The sequence below is a fragment of the Anomaloglossus baeobatrachus genome, chromosome 10 (assembly GCF_048569485.1).
Source record: "Anomaloglossus baeobatrachus isolate aAnoBae1 chromosome 10, aAnoBae1.hap1, whole genome shotgun sequence".
Classification (NCBI taxonomy): Eukaryota; Metazoa; Chordata; class Amphibia; order Anura; family Aromobatidae; genus Anomaloglossus; species Anomaloglossus baeobatrachus.
In genome coordinates this window covers 201,922,064-201,941,536 of record NC_134362.1, presented here as the reverse complement: position 1 = coordinate 201,941,536, position 19,473 = coordinate 201,922,064, and the positions used below count along the sequence as shown (strand labels likewise).

At 43.9% G+C, this 19,473-nt stretch overlaps 1 protein-coding gene across 5 annotated transcripts in view; it reads right to left on the bottom strand.

The window, feature by feature from the left end:
• ZNF536 (zinc finger protein 536) overlaps positions 1-19,473 on the bottom strand; it is an 841,915-nt gene that overhangs the window by 688,400 nt on the left and 134,042 nt on the right. For all 5 annotated transcript variants that reach the window (XM_075326157.1, XM_075326158.1, XM_075326156.1 and 2 more), the window contains exons 2-3: positions 5,764-5,823; positions 5,245-5,316 (exon numbers count right to left, since the gene is read on the bottom strand). The gene's annotated coding sequence lies outside the window, so the exon portion shown is untranslated. The remainder of the gene's footprint in view (positions 1-5,244; positions 5,317-5,763; positions 5,824-19,473) is intronic.

Genomic DNA, 19,473 nt, shown 5'->3' with positions numbered 1-19,473 from the left:
TATTTTTTCGCCCCCGAACCTTCGACTCTAATCTTTATTTCTAATTTAGAAATGACACCCTTACTCAATGCCGCCCTAGGCAATTGCCTACCACCTGCCCTTACTCTTTAACCCATTAATACTGTTTGTCACTATTCCATCTACACAGTTCTAGAGAATCCATCGGATTGAGTAAAATAATAGCCAACTTATATAGGTTTTAATGGATGGAAAATTCTTTATTTTTTTTTGTCCCCGAACCGTCGACTGCAATCTTTATTTCTAATTTAGAAATGACGCCCTTACTCAATGCCACCCTAGGCAATTGCCTACCCCCTTGCACCATTAATACTGTTTTTCACCATTCCATCTACACAGTTCTAGAGAGTCCATCGGATTGAGTAAAATAATAGCAACTTATATAGGTTTTAATGGATGGAAAATTCTTTATTTTTTTTTGTCCCCCGAACCTTTGACTGTAATCTTTATTTCTAATTTAGAAATGACGCCCTTACTCAATGCCACCCTAGGCAATTGCCTACCCCCTTGCACCATTAAAACTGTTTTTCACTGTTCTGTCTACAGAGTTCTAGAGAATCCATCGGATTGAGTAAAATAATAGCCGACTTATATAGGTTTTAATATGTAATAACGTATAAACCCCCTTACATAACAGTCAGGTGTCTGGGTTAATATACTGATCCATAGCAATGCAGACCTTACTGTTGAGATTACCCCCCTCCGACGCTGGCAGCGAGGGCCGGCGATAGTAAATTTCATTACGTCTGAGTAGCAAGGATTGGGTGGGTGGGGGGGGGGGAAGCGCCACAAAACAGTAATCCTGTCTTTCAGCACAAATGTTATAGGAAGCTATGAATTCGGGAGATGTGAATGGGATGTTAGTACATGTTTTACTAAGGTATTATAATGGCAGCCTATTATTAGATCACATTAATCATTACTGTGCCAAAGGCACTGACAGGCTCGCTGAATACGATTGAAAGGGTTGTAATGGATATAAATTACCTATTGTGTGATAAAAGGATTTTTACTAAGAAGGTAAGAATAAAACAGCAAATTCAAGTCTGACTGCCGGAGAGGAAGAAAAAAAGCCAAAAATAAAAGTAAGTCAGACTCAGGGAAATTCTCATCTTCGGGAGGTAAGCAGTTTTTTAAACAAGGTGGCCCATAAGACACATAAATTGTATACGATGCAAAATTAATTTCTTGATGCATAATGCTATCAGGTTGGAGCAGCAGCGGCTTCTATCCAGGAAGTGATTTTCTAGACGGCAAAATCTCTTTAGCGCGGTGACATTCTGTGAAGTGACAGCACAAAACGCTCTCCCCGTCTCTGCCACCTACTCTGAAATCATTCCCGCGCTGGAGAGGGTATCTACACGCGGCTCCCTCCCCGAGCTTCTTGATGGCAATCGTCTGCAGACTCGCGCTCCCTTCTACGTTTCCAGGCTCGACACAAAATGTCTCGGCGGTGCCGACGTCTTCGGCTGGACATGTTAACTAGAGGACCCCGAGTAATGAGTCTGCAGATTGCGGCTTAACCTCATGTCAGGTGCACGGTGGTTGTCAGCTACAAGAGAGACTTCACCAGCGTGTTACAAAAGGGCTGGATATGAGCGCTCCTCACCGCTCCTGAGCCACGCATGCACATGAACGTACCCAAATAGCTACCTACTAAATGCACCCAATCCCTCCAGATCCAATGGGACAGTCACAGATTTGGGAACTATAATATGTCCCAGCTTCAAATTTATCTGCACCTTTGCTACACAGATACAGTTAATCTGCACCTTTGCTACACAGATACAGTCAAATACAATGGTGGAGCAGTGAACCATCAGCTCCCTGCTCCACCATTCACCTGTACATGCCCTCTGCAACCCGGCGCAGAAGGTGAGACATCACTGGAGCCTCACACGGCATAAAGTAGCACAGGTCTGATATCAAGGGAATTAAACAGATGAATTTTTGTTTTTTTAGTAAATTCTGGATGAGGTGGCATTATAATGTCTAAGGGGCACTTTGGGGGCATCTAAGTGTGTGAATGGCACTGTGGGGGCTTCATAATGTGTAAGGGACACTTTTGGTGAAGCGTATTATGCAATGGATGCTGTGGAGGTATCCTACTGGGTAAGTGCCCCTCACCTATTAGGATACCTCCACAGCATCCATTGCATAGTATGAAGTCCCTCAAAGAGTATGAAGACTGCACAGTGCCCCTCACACAGTTGGATACCTCCACATCACCCATCACATAGTATGATGCCTCTCCAGTGCCCCACACATAGTATGATGCCCCTCACCTATTAGGATACCTCCACAGCATCCATTGCATAGTATGAAGTCCCTCAAAGAGTATGAAGACTGCACAGTGCCCCTCACACAGTTGGATACCCCCACATCACCCATCACATAGTTTAATGCCCCTCAAAGAGGATGAAGACTGCCCCTCACACAGTAGAATAGCCCCACATCACCCATCACATAGTATGATGCCTCTCCAGTGCCCCGCACATAGTATGGTGCAGTCTTCATCCTCTTTGAGGGGCATCATACTATGTGCGGGGCACTGGAGATGCATCATACTCTGTGATGGGTAATGTGGGGGTATCCTACTGTGTGAAGGGCAGTCTTCATCCTCTTTGAGGGGCATCATACTATGTGTGGGACACTGGAGAGGCATCATACTATGTGATGGGTGATGTGGGGGTATCCAACTGTGTGAGGGGCACTCTGCAGTCTTCATACTATTTGAGGGACCTCATACTATGAGAGGGGCACCGGGAGTGAATCCTACTACATGATGGGTGACCTGGGGGTATCCTACTGTGTGATGGGCACTGTTTAGGTATCCTACTCTGTGAAGGGCATTGTGGGGTATCTTACTGTGTGAGGGGCACTGTGGGGGGTATCCTACTGTGTGAGGGGCACTGTGCAGTCTTCATACACTTTGAGGGGCATCATACTATGAGAGGGGCACTAGAAAGGCATCATTCTATGTGATGGGTGATGTGGGGCTATCCTACTGTGTGAGGGGCACTGTGCAGTCTTCATAGTCTTAGAGGGACATCATACTATGAGAGGGGCACTGGGGAGGCATCATACTATGTGATGGGTGATGTGGGGGTATCCTACTGTGTAGGGGCAAGGCATCATACTGTGAGAGCGGCACTGTGTAGGCATTCCAATGTGTGGAGAGGCATCATACTTTGTGGGGGGATGCACTATGGAGACAGCGTTATGTGTTGAAAGGCTTCTTTGGGACATAAAAAAAAAGAATATTGAAATACAATATAGTATATATTAGTTGACAGGAACATTAAGGGGCTTTACTAAGGGGCCCTATTTTTATGTTTGTGAACACAAAAAGAACTGAACATTGTTACGTGTGTTCCTCTTTTCTGTCTTTTAAACTGGGGAGATACACTGACAAGCAAAAGGGTAACAATGTTTTGAATGTGTGACTTTCAGGCCCCTTATCTAACCATCCACTACAGCTTTGAGCATAAGACGACCTTAATTTTATAGAGAATCATCTTGGCTATCTCATATAGAAATTTGATTGCCAACTTTTCAGCATATGATTAGTTATGCAGATTCTTGTCATGTCACTGCATTGTTACTGTTTTGCTCCTGGTGGCGGAAAAATCTTTTTTTTCCTGTATACTACAAATTACAACCTGTTCTCACATTCACTAATATCTCAGTGAGTTACTAGGTTGACTCCCAAGCGGAAAGTCACAGGTTTGAATTGAGGGACAGCCATGAAGAAGATTCGCAAGAAAAGAGAAACAACATCATCCAGCTCATCGATACCAGTCTCTTGGCCAAGAAGATTGCCAAACTGCATCATGTGAGGCTGTGACAGTTTAAATAGAAAATGAAATGAAGTCTGTTCATCCATTTAAAAGTCAAGAGGTGACGTCCAGGGAAAATATCGGAGTCAATAAGTCGTCTCACCTCAAGGTCTATCAAGTCTGGTGATACCCGGCAGTGGAGGCAGCTCGTATGCTTTGTTATAGTGAGAGGGGTTGTTTCACAGCCCAAGGCGTTGAATACTCAATCAGGATGGCTGGTGGTCTCAATGCTGAGCTATATGTGTGTGCACTACAAAAGGGGTTACTTCATACACTAGAGTACTATGGCTATGAATAAGACGACATAGTGTTCCAGCAGGACAACGACCCGAAGCATAGGTCGGGACTAGAGAAGAAATGGTTCCATAATGACGTAGAGGAGCTGGATTGTCCCCACAGTCCCCAGACCTCAACCCAATCCAACACTTGTGGGTGAAGAAAAGGCTGTATGAGAATACTAAAGCATGTTTTGATGTTCCTCTACTCATTCTGACCCATGCACCAGTGTAGATACACTGCCCATCAGGTATCGGAGACCCTTTAGTTTTAGACAAAGTTGACAACTTTCTGACAAATGTACAAAACTGTTGAGCGCATGACCAAAGTTTTTCGTGACCCTGCTCCCAATACATAGGTCAGTCCCAGTTCTTGCTTAATAAATGTGCATCTGGGAAGCTATTGAGGTGCCTCAGGGATCTTGTGACCTCATCCAAGAGTTTGGAAGATATCCTCTTGCTCCAGGAGGAACCTCCCGGACATTTTGGAACGACATTTTCCAAAGGTTCTTACAAGGAGACCTCAATTCTTGGGGGTTTCAAGAATTCAAATCTGTATTAGGGATTCTGGAAAGATTTTTGCCTGGAGAGTTTGAGAAGACCACCGTAGCCTGTGTCCACCGGCCAACCTTATATTATAAATGGTAGAATACACGATATACAATGTATAATCTCATTAGGAAAAATAAGACGACGGGACGGGAGAGACCTAGGAGACCAGGATTTGGACACCTTCTAACCATGTACTGAGAAGAGGGCTGGGGTGGATTGACAGGCAGCGCTGACTGAGGACTACCGGACACCACCAGTAGAATGATCTCTTACGTATTGACAAGAGGGCGACTGATTCTCCAGGACAATGAAGGGAAGTCTTAAAAGACTTAGTGTTAGGAATTAGCAAGGAAATAATGTATTTTTTGAGCAGAATGTTGCTGACTACACTCGTCAGGGTTCAGCAGAAGGCAATGAGTCTGGAACGCCAACAATGGAGTGACGCAGTAGTTGTCACGTGGACATCGGGATCTCCAGTGACGGAGTAGACGGCGTAGTTGTCACGTGGACATAGGGATGATCTAATACAATGGAGTAAAGTTATATAAAATCAGACTTACCCGGCCTGTAAACTCAAACATTCAGATCCATCTGTACGGGGAAGCGGTGAATGCAGACACGGATAATCATCACTGGAGAAGAGACAGAGAAGAGGCGCCATTATCAGTCGTGCACTTGTAATATTACTGACCACCTGCACACATGGGAATGTGTCCTCAATATAATTATTAGGAAGCACCGATTATTCACAAACCCATCCAAAAAAGAAACAGTAAATACTAGGCAGTGAGAAGGCGAGGAGGGGGATGCAGCTGCAGTGAGAGAGATGGAAGGGTCATGTTACAGTCTCCCTGTCTCAGGTGTACTGTAACATGACCCCTCCAGCTTTCTGACTGCAGCTGCATCCCCCTCCTCGCCTTCTCACTGCCTATTATATCTGATTGGCTCAGAGTAATGGCATCAATCCATGATACATAAAGGGTCAACAAGACACTGAGTATAAGGTGAACACATAGTGTATAACACAATAGTGAGGAGGGTCCATGGGTGACAAGTCACATGGCATATTGGGGACCCACCTGTAGATCTTGCAATCGGAGGTCAGTTTGATGGAGGTATACACTGGACTGGAACCCGCTCTGTAAAAGAAAGCACACCGGGATTGTTATAAAGGACAAGTTTTGGTAATAATGTACCGATATCTAATATTTCTCTCATCCATCCATCCATCCATCCATCCATCCCCCTATCCATCCATCCACCTGTATCTCATTGCTTGAGAAAGGATCTGATATTTTGAGCTGGGTCTGATTAGATTCCCTTTTAAATTCCCAGACTAAGGCTATGTTCACACGTTGTGTTGTTGCCACTCGAGAGGGGACCAGTAGGAAATAGGGTTCAAGCATGAGAAGATGTGGTCTTGGTGCTAGGGACAGTCAGTGAACCCTGAGACAACCTCAAAAGGTCCGGAGCCTACGGCTCACCCTGACGGGCTTAGAGAGTCGTCCGGCTAAAGAGCAGACGGGGGCCAGAATCAGATATAGGAGAACGGAGATAGGGGGAAGGAAGCACAAACTCCGAGGAGCTTGGGGACGAGATCTAAGATAGCGGGGTCGGGTTGAAGAGTAGTACCGCCCACTGAGAGAAAGGAAGCCCATGTCTGTCATAAAGGGGTGAAGAATAAAGGTGAACGATTCTGGTTGGCTAAGCGAACTCTGCCGTTGAGTGTGGTACCAATGGTCTATGACGACAACTGCCAGGGAGATGGACACCGGCCTGAAGAGAACAGTAAGTGTCATGCATCCCACCCGTAGAGTCTTCTTCGCGAAGCAGTTCGGTGCCGGAGCGGCTTGGGGCTCGGCACCCTCCTTCACGTGCATGAGATTTCTGCAACTTTTACTGCTGCCCCTATTTTTGGGGGTTTTGTATACAAAAAGGTTTGGTGCTGACCTTCGAGGCTTTGCATAACCAGTGCTACTTTTATTTTCCTATTTCTCATATAATGAAAGGCACATGGATGACAACTTAGCCGTTTCCTGAATTACGAGGCATTGGGTGCCTCATACCTCAGGCTTTACTAATAGATATCCTGGCTGTCAGTCTCACTTCAAGATTAAAGCCCGGACTAGAGTCTTGTTCTAGAACATTCTTTCACATTTGATCTGATAGCTATGACTATTTATCGGCACTAGCTCATATTCGTGGGGCACAGCGGGTCACCTCGGTGAACACTTCCTACAGACATGCATGCCAGTGTGAGCGGGCACTAAATAAGAAATAAAGCCCATCAGCTGCGTGCCCCCGGGGACCTCCGGTTATTATCCTCTGGCCCCGTCTGGTGTGGTCAGAACGCAGAGTCCATTCTTCATTAGATGTAACCAGCTCTTGAAGCTATTTTAATTGACTTATAAAACATTCATAAAAGATCCATCGTTTCCAGGCATCATCCGTGACTGGCGAATATCACTATTTATATATCAGGACTATTCCAAACTCCACCAATTACTTAATCATCAGAACAGGCGGAATATTCATAGATTCAACGATCCAAACTTCTCTAAAACACAGATCTAATGTACAAACCAAGTATTATCACCCACAGAGACATATAAAGTAGTGTGCAAAAGGTCAAAACAATAATGTACAGGACAAAGGAAGTAAAAAACCATAATGCTTTATTAGCCCCCAGAAGAAGCCATCGGCGAAACGTTATTTGATTGTGCATTGGTGGATGAACCTCTGTATATCATGTGGTTTCTTTACTTGCTCTAATGTTCCTACCTTTTTAGGGTTATATACGTTCTAATTTACATTTTTAGCCAGGCCCTGTGTCACGGTTTCGCTTCCCCATTCACATGGCTAGGGGGCGGACCCCTCTCCCGGACCTCACTTCCGGAGCTTGGATGCTTTAAATACTGTCATCTCCGGTGAACCAGTGCCGACTATAAGCTTAGCGCTGCTTTGCCTGTGATTGCTGGTCCCTGTAAGTGTGATCCTGATCTGTCCCCTCTCTCTGCCCTCGGTCTCTGGCTGTGTTCTGTCCCCTAGTCATTCTGCCATTCCTCTGTCCCCCCTCCTTTCCCACAATAACCCCGGTTGTTCCCCCCTCTCCTACCTCCCAACTCGGTTGCTTCCTCTAGTACTGACCTCGGCCTGACCTCGACCCCGCCTCTGCTCGTTCCTCCGGTCTTCCTTCTCCCCGTATTGTGTATGACCCGGCCTGCCCGACCATCTCCCGCTTCTGCTTTCCGGCTGATGCTACAAGGCACTGCACCAGCACACACTGTGAGTTCCACTCCTTGCTTATTCAGCTCCATGTAGTGTCTTTCCCTGCAGAACTCCAGCTCCCCCGAGTGGCAGCCTGACACCCTGGTTTTCTTTTATGCACAGTTTGCTGGCTATCGCACATGCACTTTATTGCTAGCTGCATTTATAGTTAATTAATGTGCGTGCCTCTTAGATTCTACTCATTTACTTGGCAGTATAATTGTGTCACCTACCAGTTGTTGTTGTCTTTGTGGTTGTGTCCTTGTTTTGTGTTTATTGTTGTATATATATATATATATATATATATATATATATATATATATATATATATATATATACTTGATTGGTTCCCCAATCAATTCTAAGTAAATTCAAGCTGTCCTGCAGCTCAGGGAACATCAGTGTCGGCGCGAACTATCTGTCCACATATGAATGTAATGAAAAACTATGGAGGAGACCCAGGAGGACCCCACTGCTGACATGGAGACATAAAAAAACTAGACTGTACTTGAGTAACCAAAATCCTTCTGGGAAAGCATCTTGTGATGAGATGAGACCAAAATAGAGCTTTTTGGTAAAGTACATCATCCTACTGTTTAACGAAAACAAAATGAGGCCTACAAAGAAAATAAGAAAAGAGCACAGGACCTACAGTCAGACAAGGTGGAGGTCAGAGATGTTTTGCTGCCTCTTGCACTGAGGGCCTTGACTGTGTACAAGGCATCATGAAATCTGAAGATTACCAAAGGATTTTGTGTGGCAATGTAGTGTCTAGTGTCAGAAAGCTGGGTATAGTCCTAGGTCAGGGGTCTTCCAGCAGGGCAACTGACCCCAAACACTTCAAGAAGCCCCAGAAATGGATAGAAACAAAGCGTTGGAGAGTTCTGAAGTGGCAGCAATGAGTCCAGATCTAAACCCCCTGATCTTAAAATTGCTGTTGGGAGAAGAGAAGTCGCCTTCAGATATGAGAGACCGGAAGACCTTTACAAAGAAGAGTCCGAGATTCCAGGTGAGAGGAGGAAGAAGCTTGTGGACGGGTATAGGAGGCGACTGATGGAAGGGATTTATTCCAAAGGGCGTGCAACCAAATATTAAGTTGAGGGGTACAACAATTTTGGAATTTTGTTTGAAATTATGTCCAATTTGCCTTTTACTCTCTGTTTTTTTTGTGTTGTTCCAATACACACGAAGGATATAAACATGTGTATAACAAAATGTGTAATTACAATATTTTGGGGTGAGAAATACTTACATTTTTGGAACAATTTCAAGGGTGCCAACAGTTTCGGCCATGACTATATTTATATTTTTGTCTATATACACAGTACAGACCAAACGTTTGGACACACCTTCTCATTCAAAGAGTTTTCTTTATTTTCAGGACTGTGAAAATTGTAGATTCACATTGAAGGCATCAAAACTATGAATTATCACATGTGGAATGAAATACTTAACAAAAAAGTGTGAAACAGCTGAAAATATGTCTTATATTCTAGGTTCTTCACAGTAGCCACCTTTTGCTTTGATTACTGCTTTGCACACTCTTGGCATTCTCTTGATGAGCTTCAAGAGGTAGTCACCGGAAATGGTCTTCCAACAGTCTTGAAGGAGTTCCCAGAGATGCTTAGCACTTGTTGGCCCTTTTGCCTTCACTCTGCGGTCCAGCTCACCCCAAACCATCTCGACTGGGTTCAGGTCTGGTGACTGTGGAGGCCAGGTCATCTGGCGTAGCACCCATCACTCTCCTTCTTAGTCAAATAGCCCTTACACAGCCTGGAGGTGTGTTTGGGGTCATTGTCCTGTTGACAAATAAATGATGGTCCAACTAAACGCAAGCCGGATGGAATAGCACGCCGCTGCAAGATGCTGTGGTAGCCATGCTGGTTCTGTATGCCTTCAATTTTGAATAAATCCCCAACAGTGTCACCAGCAAAGCACCCCCACACCATCACACCTCCTCCTCCATGCTTCACGGTGGGAACCAGCCATGTAGAGTCCATCTGTTCACCTTTTCTACAAAGACACGGTGGTTGGATCCAAAGATCTCAAATTTGGACTCAAGTCTCTTCTGCTTGTTGCCTGTCCTTAGCAGTGGTTTCCTAGCAGCTATTTTACCATGAAGGCTGCTGCACAAAGTCTCCTCTTAACAGTTGTTCTAGAGATGAGAAGGTGTGTCCAAACATTTGGTCTGTACTGTACCTACAAACCAATCAATGAATTAAACATATATTTATATATCAATGTATCCATCTATCTGACATTAAACTCTCCATCCATCCGATCATATCGATATCTCTCCATCCATCCATCCATCCATATCTCCATCCATCTCTAGTTCATCCATCCAATCATATCTATATCGCTCCATCCATCCATATCTCCATCCATCTCTCGTTCATCCATCCAATCATATCTATATCGCTCCATCCATCCATATCTCCATCCATCTCTCGTTCATCCATCCAATCATATCTATATCGCTCCATCCAGCCATCCATCCATATCTCCATCCATCTCTAGTTCATCCATCCAATCCTATCTATATCGCTCCATCCATCCATCCATCCATATCTTCACCCATCCAATCATATCTATATCGCTCCATCCATCCATCCATATCTCCACCCATCCAATCCTATCTATATCACTCCATCCATCCATCCATATCTCCACCATCTCTAGTTCATCCATCCGATCATATCTATATCGCTCCATCCATCCATATCTCCATCCATCTCTAGTTCATCCATCCAATCCTATCTATATCGCTCCATCCATCCATCCATCCATATCTCCACCCATCCAATCATATCTATATCGCTCCATCCATCCATCCATATCTCCACCCATCCAATCCTATCTATATCGCTCCATCCATCCATCCATATCTCCACCATCTCTCGTTCATCCATCCAATCATATCTATATCGCTCCATCCATCCATATCTCCAACCATCTCTAGTTCATCCATTCAATCCTATCTATATCGCTCCATCCATCCATCCATATCTCCATCCATCTCTCGTTCATCCATCCAATCATATCTATATCACTCCATCCATCCATCCATATCTCCATCCATCTCTAGTTCATCCATCCGATCATATCTATATCGCTCCATCCATCCATATCTCCATCCATCTCTCGTTCATCCATCCAATCATATCTATATCGCTCCATCCATCCATCCATATCTCCATCCATCTCTAGTTCATCCATCCAATCCTATCTATATCGCTCCATCCATCCATCCATATCTCCACCATCTCTAGTTCATCCATCCGATCATATCTATATCGCTCCATCCATCCATATCTCCATCCATCTCTAGTTCATCCATCCAATCCTATCTATATCGCTCCATCCATCCATCCATATCTCCACCCATCCAATCATATCTATATCGCTCCATCCATCCATCCATATCTCCACCCATCCAATCCTATCTATATCGCTCCATCCATCCATCCATATCTCCACCCATCCAATCCTATCTATATTGCTCCATCCATCCATCCATCCATCCATATCTCCATCCATCCAATCCTATCTATATCCCTCCATCCATCCATATCTCCATCCATCCAATCATATCTATATCGCTCCATCCATCCATCCATCCATATCTCCATCCATCTCTAGTTCATCCATTCAATCCTATCTATATCCCTCTATCCATCCATATCTCCATCCATCCAATCATATCTATATCGCTCCATCCATCCATATCTCCATCCATCTCTAGTTCATCCATCCAATCCTATCTATATCGCTCCATCCATCGCACACATCATTTTAGATCATTTTTCTGGACATCTGCATAAAGACCGGGGAAAATATTAAGAAATGACGGCGGATTAATGAACTGTGTGCAAATATTCGGCAAAATTTCTGACAACCATCATGCTACGGGCGGCACAGGTTGTGACTCCGGCGCCTGGGAGCCATTGTAATTACAAGCCTCCGTGCTAACGATAGAGAGAATCCATTTTCTAACCCAAAATCAAGAGTGAAACACTAGAGCAATCACCGGCTACAAAGACTCTGAACCCGTCTCCGCTGTCTGATTATGCAAAACTAAATAGACCTAAATAGACCCCAGCCTTCTGCAAATTATGTACAGTGTTCACTAAATTATGATGAAGCCTGTAATTTCACAGCAATGAGGAGGTTATTAATCCTCATCCGCGTGGACAATGATGTGAGGAATTCACTAGATTGTACAATTGGATCCATTAAAAAAAATAATAAAAAAATCCAAAAAAATCCGCAGGTCTTGTGGCAGCCGCGGCCAATTGACACAATTATAGGGATTCTTGTCCCGATGCATAATGTGCGCAGAAAACCCCATGATTCCTTGCAGCTCGCGCTCGGGCAGGGAATTGCCGGTTAATGGGTTGGTGCCGAGAGAAAGCTTCTCTGGGCTGTGAGAGACGTTTCTGCCTTTTGTCTCATCTGATCACTTGCTAAAGAAATACCCAGATGGGCACTTCATGCCCAGTCATGCTAATTTGCAGCTTCTTAAAGTACCATGTTAAATAACTCAATCCCCTAATTATGACAGCATGCTACTTTGGTTATGGGTCTCAGATCACTCACTACTAGTTCAACTCAGCCTCGGAATAAATCCTTGGCTAAGTGTAACTTTTTATGGAACGTCAAGGACTCGTGTCCTGCTACCTACGGAGAAGCATTTCATGCCACCCCAGCAAAGACGTTTCTGTCAAGCTAAAGAGGACCAAAAAGTCAACATACTTCGAAAAATCTGGGTTGACATTTCAGTTGACTCAGACGTGGCCCACGAAGTGCCATATTATTGGCCCAAAGTAGTGTTTATTTTCTACTGCCATCTAGATCCTTCCTATGGTCCTAGTCATGATCCTCGGTTCTCTGCTCTCCAGCAGAGTCAATGTTCTGTATTATGCTCCAGGTGACGGGTTGTTTCTCAGCCTTCGGGTTCTGCGCTGGTGCGGGGAGAGACCTGTGTTTAGGCACCTCGTTCCGGGGGGTGCTAGGCTTCATTAGAGAGCAACTTCACCAGGAACGCTACCAGTCGTAGTTGCTGCTCCGCAGTGAGTTCTCTGGCTCCTGTGAGTTTTGTTATTCTGATTTTGCCTCCCTACCCTGGACTTTTGTTACCCTTGTCTGCCCATGCCCCTGACGGTATCCCACTGGCTTCTGACCTCCGGCTTGTACCCTTACCTCAGCTCCACTCGCTCCCTTTGTACCTTATCGGACTTCCTGGCTTCTGACCTCCGGCTTGTACCCTGACCTCAGCTCTGCTCGCTCCCTGTATACCTTATTTTACTTCCTGACTTCAGACATCTAGCTTTTACCCTGACCTCAGCTCCATTCATTACCCGTGTACCTTATCTCACTTTCTGGCTTCTGACCTATGGCTTGTACCCTGACCTCAGCTCTTCTCGCTCCCTGTGCACCTTATCTGACTTCCTGGCTTCTGACCACCGGTGTGTTTGATTTCACTGTCTCTAGTAGCTTCTAGTGACACCTAGTGGCGTATTGTCACAGTCCTTCTAGACAACAATCTAAAAAGAAATAGGACAGGGTGAAGGCTGACAGCCAGTTACCAAATCAAGTCACGGCGTAACTTGAAGCTCATGGTCCCCAATGCAATATATCCAACAGGGACCCCAACAACCACGGGTCTGTGATAGTATTGGTCTTCTCATACGAGCCAAAAGGAGCCTTCAGGTCAACTTGGTTTTCAATCTATGCCCCCAATCAAGATTAATATGGACACCAAGTCATGGTGTAACTCGACGCTCATGGGCCCCCAATGAAAAAACTCCAACAGGGCCCCCAACAACCATGGGTCTGTAATAGTATTGCTCTTCTCATACGAGCCACAAGGAACCTTTAGGTTAACTTGGTTTCCAATCAAGATGAATATAAACACCAAGTCATGATGTAAAGCCTGCTTTACACGTTGCAATTTCACATACGATATCGTATGCGATTTGCAACGCCCCCATCATATGTGCAGCACGTTCAATTTGTTGAACGTGCCGCACATACGATTAACCCCCATCACACATACTTACCTACCATACGACCTCGATGTGGGCGGCGAACGTTCACTTCCTGGAGTGGGAGGGATGTTCGGCGTCACATCGACGTCACGCAGTAGCCGGCCAATAGAAGCGGAGGGGCGGAGCTGAGTGGGACGTAAGCATCCCGCCCACCTCCTTCCTTCCGTATTGTGGGCCGGGAGCCGCAGGAGGCAGGTGAGATCTGTTCATCGTTTCCGGGGTGTCACACACTGCGATGTGCGCTACCCTGGGTCCGATGAACAATCTCACGTTCAATTCGTCAGGAATGAACGACGTGCATGCGATGAACGGTTTTTCATTCAATCGCAATTGCACGTCGCTGTCACACGCTACAACATACCTTACGATGCCGGATGTGCGTCACTTACGACGTGACCCCGCCGACACATCGTAAGATATCTTGTAGCGTGTAAAGCGGGCTTAACTTGAAGCTCATGGACCTCAATGCAAAACCTACAGCAGGGCCCCCAACAACCACGAATAAGTAATAGTATTGGTCTTCTCATACGAGCCAAAAGGAACCTTTAGGTCAACTTGGTTTCCAATCTACGCCCCCAATCAAGATCAATGTAGACACCAGCAGGGCTCACATAGAGGTTGTCTACCCCATATAAACCTGCTTGACGGATGCCTACGACACAATTGGCAGGGAACAGCCTCATTTTTGCCATATATGCAATCCAGAAGTCAGACAAAACCCCACCAAGCTTATTTTATTTGACCCATAAAAGTCCTTTGTACCAAACCTCAGACAACTCATTAGAGGGTCTGTCAGTCAACGGACATCCATGCCAACTTATGGCCCTGCAAATAAAAATTGAGCAATTTGTTAATTTGCAGAGCTAGAGCCCTCTTGGTCAATCAAGTGAAGAAACGAGAAACGTGGGGTCCTAAACAATAAACCAGATTGATCATGAGCTTGGCCACATTAGACACAAACACTCAGCCCTACCTTGCTCAGAGAGTTGGGGGCTATTCGTGGGTGTAGATGTGCTTTACACTATATGGTATGTCGATGGCCATTGCAAGCGGTCAAACAAAATTACATAGTCAAAACAGACCATTGCTCAAGTATTAAAGCTAACTTGGCATTGATCAAAAAGTTTATAATTGACCAGTTTCAGGAGACACATTCACCATCCAGTAAACCCACCAATGCCTGATATTATCAGTCTTCAGTGTCTTCGTATTAACTTGAGTGAAGGTCTCGCGCTGATGAGATTAATGTCTCTTGTAAATTTGACGTTTTCCAATTGTCATTTTTGCCTCATCCTTGACTTCGCTTTGGAAATCGCCCAAATGAATCTGGGTTCAATTAAAGAAATGCTTTACATCAGTTAATTAACTGGGCTCAGGGTGACTGAGGACAAACAGATGGGGTTCAAGTCTGGAAAGAGGTGGAAGGAAATGTATACGGTAGACCTCCACGAATGTGGCTATAGGATCAGATCATATGGTGATAAATGCTTATTGCCACTGGGGTGGTCTTCTAAACCCTCAAAAGGGACCCTGCTCAAAAAAGGAGCCCTCTGAACCCATTAGGGACAAGTGGGGCAAGTGCTGACTCTCCCAATCCAACAGAATGCCAGGTCATCTTCTAGACCGGTGTTCCTCAAGTCCAGCCCTCAAGTGCTATCATCATTGCATGTTTTCAGGATTTCCTTAGTATTGCACCACGGTGATAATTTAATCACTTGCACAGGTGATGATTCCAGCACCTGTGCAATATTAGGGAAATCCCGAAAACATGCAATATTGGTGGCTCTTGAGGACTGGTCTTGGGCAACAATACCAACGGTTTGACAAGTATGGTGCAAAAACCACTCATATTGCCATAGGTCCTCCAAGCGCTGGGACGTATTAGGAAATTGGAGCACTTTCATCTCCGTTAGAATGGAAAGGTTGCCTGCCCCTCCATTCATGCTCTCTAGGGACGGAAAAGCCCAGCAATTCCATAAAGAATGAATGGACAGCAGATCGCACATGCGGTTAAAAGTGCTCCGTTCTACCGATCAATGCCGGGCCCAGTGTTCAGACCACCACGATCTTTACCCTATCAACTATCTATGATAATATCATCTTTTCACCAGACAACCCTTTCAAATATCCCAAACTTGCAACTGTAAATGTATTTAACCATGCTATTATAATGGCAGCATAAAACGACATCTAAATACCTGGAATTGCACCAAAGACTGTTATGTTCTAACCAGTGGCAGCATGTCCATAGGAATGTATTAGAATGCAAATTAAAGGAGTTTGTCTTTGGGTTTTTACTTAAATGTATGTATTTGGGGTTATAAATTAATTTATAGAATTGGGTTTGTTTTTTTGTTTTTTTGCACCATTTGGCTTTAACGTTTCAGTCATAGGGGAGGCACTTTTTTTGGGATCAGTCACTACCACTCAAATTCAGGCATGATTATTTTTTTAACATATTCACGCCCCTCAGGATTGTAATTGATTACACCACAGGTCCTTCAACATCACTTAAGAAAAAGGAGGAAACACTGGCACCATTCAGCGAGCTAACCGCTTAATCCTTCTTCTTCCAGGGTTATACACGCATTATATGGCAATAAATTCCATTGCATGCTGGCCTCGGTGCTCATTCCAATAGACCACAATTCACAATATCCATAGAGGAGAGACGAAAGGCACTCACCAGAAATTGTGTGTTCAATTGTGTGTTCCCACCTCTCCACGCTTTTTCCCTTTGACCTGATGGTTGAATAAACAGCTTTTTTTACCGCATTTCTGGTGAGTGCCTTCCGTCTCTCCTCTATGGACCTTCAACATCACCTCTCTGCTGAGCTCCTCCTATTACGGTCACATAATAATGACATCAGCACAGGTCCTGTACCACCACTTCTATTCTGATGATTACCACAGGTCCTTCAACATCACTTCTCTGCAGAGCTCCGCTTATTACGGTCACATAATAATGACATCAGCACAGGTCCTGTACCACCACTTCTATTCTGATGATTACCACAGGTCCTTCAACATCACTTCTCTGCAGAGCTTCGCCCATTATGGTCACATGATCGTGACATCAACACAGGTCCTGAACATTTCTCCGAAGTTCAACATTGGAGAAGTGGTGGTGAAGGACCTGTGTAGCTATCACGATCATGTGACTGTAATGGGTGAAGCTCAGCAGAGAAGTGATAGAAAAGGACCTATGGTAATTATCAGAAGAAAAGTAGTTGTACAGGACCTGTGCTGATGTCATGATCATGTGACTGTAATGGCTGGAGCTCAGCAGAGAAATGATAGTGAAGGACCTGGGTAGATGCTAGAATGTATGGGTTCCTTCCAGGTATGAAGTAATTTGTTATGTGATGGTGGGTGCTAAATATGCAGCGCAATGTTTTACAGAAGGAATAAACATTCTTTTTCCACGTGTGCATGGAGTTGTTTATTATAGAAGTGGGTGTCTGGGGTAAGATTCCCCAGGTGGGGGGTGTGCAGGTGAGGGCTTCGCCTTGCATGATTATAGTGGATAGGAGGAAACATCGCCATGCCCACCAACTAAGCTGGTCATGCCCATTAACTTGGAAGGAGCCCCTACAATCTAGGTTCAACTGAAGGACCTGTGGCAATCAGCAGAAGAGAATTGGTTGTGCAGGACCTGTGTGGATATCATGATGATATGACCGTAATGGGCAGTGCTCAGTAGAGAAGTGATAATGTAGGACCTGTGGCAATCATCAGAAGAGAAGTGAATGCGCAGGACCTGTGCTGCTGTCACGATCATGTGAATAATGGGTGGAGCTCAGCAGAGAAGTGATAATGTAGGACCTGTGGTGAAATCATCAGAAGAGAAGTGTTTGTGCAGGGTCTGTGCTGATATCACGGTCATGTGACCGTAATGGGTGGAGCTCAGCAGAGATTGATAGTGAAAAACCGATAGTGAAGTCATCAGAGGAGAAATGGTTGTGCCAGATCTGTGCTGATGTCATACTCATGTAACTATAATAGGCGGAGCTCAGCAGAGAAATGATTGTGAAGGAACAAGAGAGAAGTGGCTGTGCAGGACCTGTGCAGGACCTGTGTTGACCTGTGTTGACATCACGATCATGTGGGTGGAGCTCAGTAGAAAAGTGATAGTCAAGGACCTTTGGTAATCAGTAAAGAGAAGTGGCTGTGCAGGACCTGTGTTCATGTCACGATCATGTGACCGTAATGGGCGGAGCTCAGCAGAGAAGTGATGGTTAAGGACCTGTGATGTAATCAATTACAATGCTGGGGGCGTGACTAAGTTAAAAAAGCATGCATCATGCCTGAACTTGAGTGACAGCCCCTATGACTAAAACCTAAGGTATTTACTGCATCCACTTAAATATATAAAGTATTTTTTAAGACGTACATGGGTTTTATTTTAAACCATGTTAGTGCATCATTTAAAACACATTGGGGGCAGTATATATATACATATATATATATATATATATACATATATATATACATATATATATATATACACACATCTATATACATATATATACATACACACATATATATATATATATATATATATATATATATATATATATATGTACACATATATATACAGTATATATATCTATATATATATATATATATATATATATATATGTACACATATATATATATATATATCTATATATATATATATATATATATATATATATATATATATATATATATATATATATATATATGAATCGACATGACAGGTTCCCTTGAAGACATTTTATTCCAATTTTTTGCATATGGGTAGATTGGTGCCTGGTTGAATGAATAAGGCAACCTGATCCCCAGGTGAGAAAAAAAAAAGAAAAACAGCAAAAAAAAAGAAAAAAAGAAAACAGCCGCACAAGGGGAGGCTCGTCCTGTCTCTTTAATAAGCCGATCCTCGTGCACATTAACAGTGTTGAAAATTCAATTGCAAAACTCTTTGTCTGTTGTCTGCTTACTCTAAAGATGGTCTTTCTTAAACAACAGAGCACCAAGGAGTCGTTAGGGCTCTCTCTTCATTACTTCAAAAAACCAATCATTAGACACCAGAGTATATACGTAATTAGAAAATCACTTCCTTTGCAATCCAAGCTAAGTAGTTTACATACTGTAATTACAGGGACAAAATCAATTTTTAATCATTTCACTGATTGGGCTCATCAGCACTGTGGGAACGTTGTAACCTGCTTGTTGTGCATAAGCAACATCTGGGCTAAAACAATTACCCTTTGTTTGCTACAATATTCCTTAAATCTTTACCGAAAAAAAAAAAGAAAAAATGTTTAAAAAAAAAAAAGGGTAAAATATTGAATAGGTTCGCCCTTGAGCTGCAGATCGCCCCAAGTATAAAATGCAGAGCGGCTCATCCGATATACAATTTAATGACGCGGCTGCTTCTAGATTTTTTTTTTTGTTATTTTTTTTTTATTTTTTTTTCCTTCCATCTCT